At 50.4% G+C, this 3,817-nt stretch overlaps 1 pseudogene; it reads left to right on the top strand.

Moving 5' to 3' along the window:
- LOC136633973 (5S ribosomal RNA) overlaps positions 1-2 on the top strand; it is a 120-nt pseudogene extending 118 nt beyond the window's left edge.
- Positions 3-3,817: the final 3,815 nt, after the last annotated feature.

The following is a 3,817-nucleotide window of genomic DNA, read 5'->3' as shown; positions in this document are numbered from 1 at the left end:
CTTATACCATAGTCTTTCGAGACTGAAGGTTGCCAACCAATTCCCAGTGGTGTCACACAGTGCAGGGGAACAGCGCATCACCCCCATGATGGACCTCCTCCCATACAACGGGCTGGGTGATGCCCCAGGCGCGGGGCATGGTAATGCACCTTTGCCCCACCCCGCTGGTTTTTTGGCTATAACTTTTGATAGAATAGAGCTATTTCAACGTGGTTTGTTTCATTGCATTCTGCATAAAATCACACATTGAATGATATATAACACAATGCTATTCTAAAATACCAAGATTTTGGTCAGTAGTGGTGTCACACACACACCCCTGGGCGTGAGGTCCATACCCCCTGAGTGACGCCACTGCTAATTCCCTGTCCCAAAGGGGCTCGCGGTCTATTTTAAAGCAAAGGCAGCGAAAGCAAGGCTCAACACTGTCCAAGGACTCATGCCAGAGAGCCGTCTCAGCTAGAGCAGTCCCTGAGTAACCCCCCCCCACCCCAGTACTGGTGGCAGCAGTGGTGCATATTGGCCAACATCGTCATTGTGTCTGGGATCTCTAGCGGATGCTCCCATTCACTGGTGGAGAAGGTCACTCCCACCAGTGGTGGCAAGCACAAGGGCTTGATGCAGCATTGGAGTGGGGGGTAGCGTAAGGCTTTGCTCCAGGACTTCCAGCAATCTTGTGTTGGCACTGAAATGAAGAATGAATGCACCTTATCTTATCATGTAGGTAAATACATGCGCCGGAGCAACAAGGCCCGTGCACACTCTTTTCATTTTGTACACTGTAGCTACCAAAGGATGTTTTGAACTGCTGATAACCTCTTTCAAGACAAGGATGCTTTTCTCAGAAATCTTTCACAAACACCCTCTGGGCGTTCCAATCAGTGGAGGGTCAGTCATTTCAGAATAAACCAAGGCAGGGCAGCAAGAGCCTTCAGTGCTCTGCAAAGATTGAAGGGAAGGGGCTAGCAAAGACAAGCATGCCCACCAGTGGTGATGCTACAGGGGTGTGGGAGGTGCAGGCCACACTGGGTGACATGCACAGGGGGGGGGGTGACACTATTGGCCAAAAAAATTTTAAATCTTGGATTTTTTTAAATAATACCATCATGTTCTATATCACGCAATGCGTAACTTCATACAGAATGCAATGAAACAAACCATGTTGAAATACCTCTACTCTATCAAAACATATAGCCAAAAAACCAAGGGGGGTGGGGCGATGGCGCATCACCAAGCTCACTGCCCAGGGTGTTGTCCCGCCCACTGCATGGGAGGAGATCCATCATGGGGGGTGACACACTAGCCTCCCGCCCTGGGTGACGCAAACCATGGGGCGCCACTGATGCCCACATTTCCATTTGTGAAATGTTGGCGCATAGGTGAACCTGCTCATTTGTCACTATGAGCCAGAGTGGTCCGATGAGTAGCGTAGCTACAAGGGCGGCGGCACTATAAGTATTGCAGGCTCCACCACACACCGTCACACCCGCCGTTGGAGCCACCGAACGATAAATGACACGATGGGAAATACCAGATTGGAAAATATCAAAATTTTAAAAATTGTGGCCAGCAGTGGTGTCTACCCCACTGTGCGCATCAACTGTGGCGGCCCACACCCCCCCCACACCCCCAGCGATGCCGCTGCCTGGAAGTGACATCACATGACGTCACTGTCCCGGGTGCCAGGGCAATGCGTTATGGCTCTGATAGTGAGCTACCCCATCCTGACCTTTGTCCCCCATTGTGCGCATCAACTGGTGCAGCCCACACTCCCTAGCGATGCTGCTGGCTCTGTTCATGAGCTACCCCATCCTGACTCACAGTAGCTATCCCTGGAGGTTGTGATCTTTGCAGAAAGTGGTCCTCACCAAAGGAGGGATGAAAAGCTTTGTGCTTTTGCGCCCGGGGTGGGGGTGGGGCGAAGCTGCTGTTGCTGCCCGTGGTCTAATTGCGTTTCTTAAAAATACATTTTTGTTGCTGTTTTGAAAGCCAGTGGGGAAAAAAATGAGGCTTAATGTAATTGATTATTGGAGATAATGTGGCCATAATTCTACACGGAGCCGGCAGTGCCGGGGCGTTCAAATGCATTTGGTTGCCTTAACGCACAGCCTCGTACTTCTTAAATATCCTTACAAGCTGTTGTTGGAGTCAGACAATGTACAAAATGCGACGGGAGAGCGCATAAAATATAATTCAACATTAGCGGAATAATCTCCAAAGAGTTTTGAGCGATGATAGCTATTAAGGAGCTTAGCGGCGTCGCTTGGGAATTCTCGGGAGAACGATTGGGAATTCAAAATTTTAACGGTGGCGTAGGATGTTTTAATGATAACAACTTTGGGACACCGGTGCGTTTGAAGGTAAACGTGATGGCCTTCGTTGTGTCAGGTGGGGAGTGGATTTGCCAGGACACACCCCCCATCAGTGCCAGACCCAGGGAGGGCTAAAGGCAGTCGCAGTGATGAATGGGAGGGGGTGCGGGATAGAGAAAATTGATTAAGGGGTCAATCCTATTTCCTCTGCCACCCAGGATCAAAGGTGTGGCCACTGCATTCTATGGTAAGAGGGCAGTCCAGGAGGTCTCCTCTAGGTAAAGGAACAATCATTCCCTTACACGTAGGTAAACCTCCGTGGCTTGGGGGGGTTCTACTCAGACCTACGACACCCATTTTACTGGTGAGGGTCCAAAGTGACAAGACCAGGGAGGGGGTTAGGATATCCACTGATCCCACCCCCTCTCGGGACATGATCCAGTCATCCCTCACCTCTCCCCACTCCTCCACCCCTTCCCTGCCTCCATTACGCCCTCCGATCCCGCCATCTTACCTGCTTTAGTAAACAAGGGAAGCTCCAATGATGGCGGCGAGGTGGCGCTGGCCTGGCTCTGAGCAGTGCGCTACATCAAGTGCAACAAAGTCTGTTGGACGCTGCCAGTTTACAGATCGCCCACAAGGTCTTTTGGGGCGCACCCGAAGCAGCAAGAAAAGTTAGCAAGCGCACAGAGGCACACAGCGGACCGGGCTGGTGGGACAAAAGACTCAAGTTCTGGAACGCGAGTCAATGAGTCAAAACACGTTTCCAGGAAAAGACAAGAGTCACGAGTCTGTTTCGGGTTGAAAGACTTGTGTAACCCGAATCCGTGCAAGTCATGGAAAGCATGAGTCATGGCCCATCCCTGATAAAACCATGTCGCCTTTCAGCAATGTTACCACCTGAGAAATGTGCAAAAGATGGAGAGGAACTGCCCCAGAGCCTCAGATCCTTCCGCCGAAATCTCCATGGAAGACAATATCAGCAACACTAGAGAGATTCCTCCAACAGCTGTCAATCAAAGAGTAATTTAGTGCTCAGAAGTTTGGTCACAGACTTGAAACAATATGCGCTATATCTAGTTTAGCGCACTCTTCCAAAAAGAAACTGTGGCTGGCATATCTCCATAGAACAAGCCCAAAATTTTTTAACTCATCAAATTCTCTCCCCACACCACCCCAGAACAACAGACGATATATTTTCTCGACTGACGCAGCAAACGAAGGCCGTGTCGGTTCTTCATATTGCAGAAACTTACCCCATAGGTCCCAGCCTGGAGACAGGAGCTGACCAACTTCGGCAATAGCTAGTGGTCCAGGGCCACCAGAAAGCCTATGACTGGGCCCTGGGGCCTTTGACAAGTGGGAACATCAACTAAGGTCAAAATCCTAACCAACTTTCCAGCACTGGCATAGCTGTGCCAATGGGGTGTGTGCTGCATCCTGCAGTTGGGGGGGCAGTCATGGAGACTTCCTCACAGTAAAAGGAACGTTTGTTTCCTTACCTT

The sequence above is a fragment of the Tiliqua scincoides genome, chromosome 13, assembly GCF_035046505.1.
Source record: "Tiliqua scincoides isolate rTilSci1 chromosome 13, rTilSci1.hap2, whole genome shotgun sequence".
In the NCBI taxonomy this organism is placed as follows: domain Eukaryota; kingdom Metazoa; phylum Chordata; class Lepidosauria; order Squamata; family Scincidae; genus Tiliqua; species Tiliqua scincoides.
This window is presented reverse-complemented; position numbering and strand designations above follow the sequence as displayed.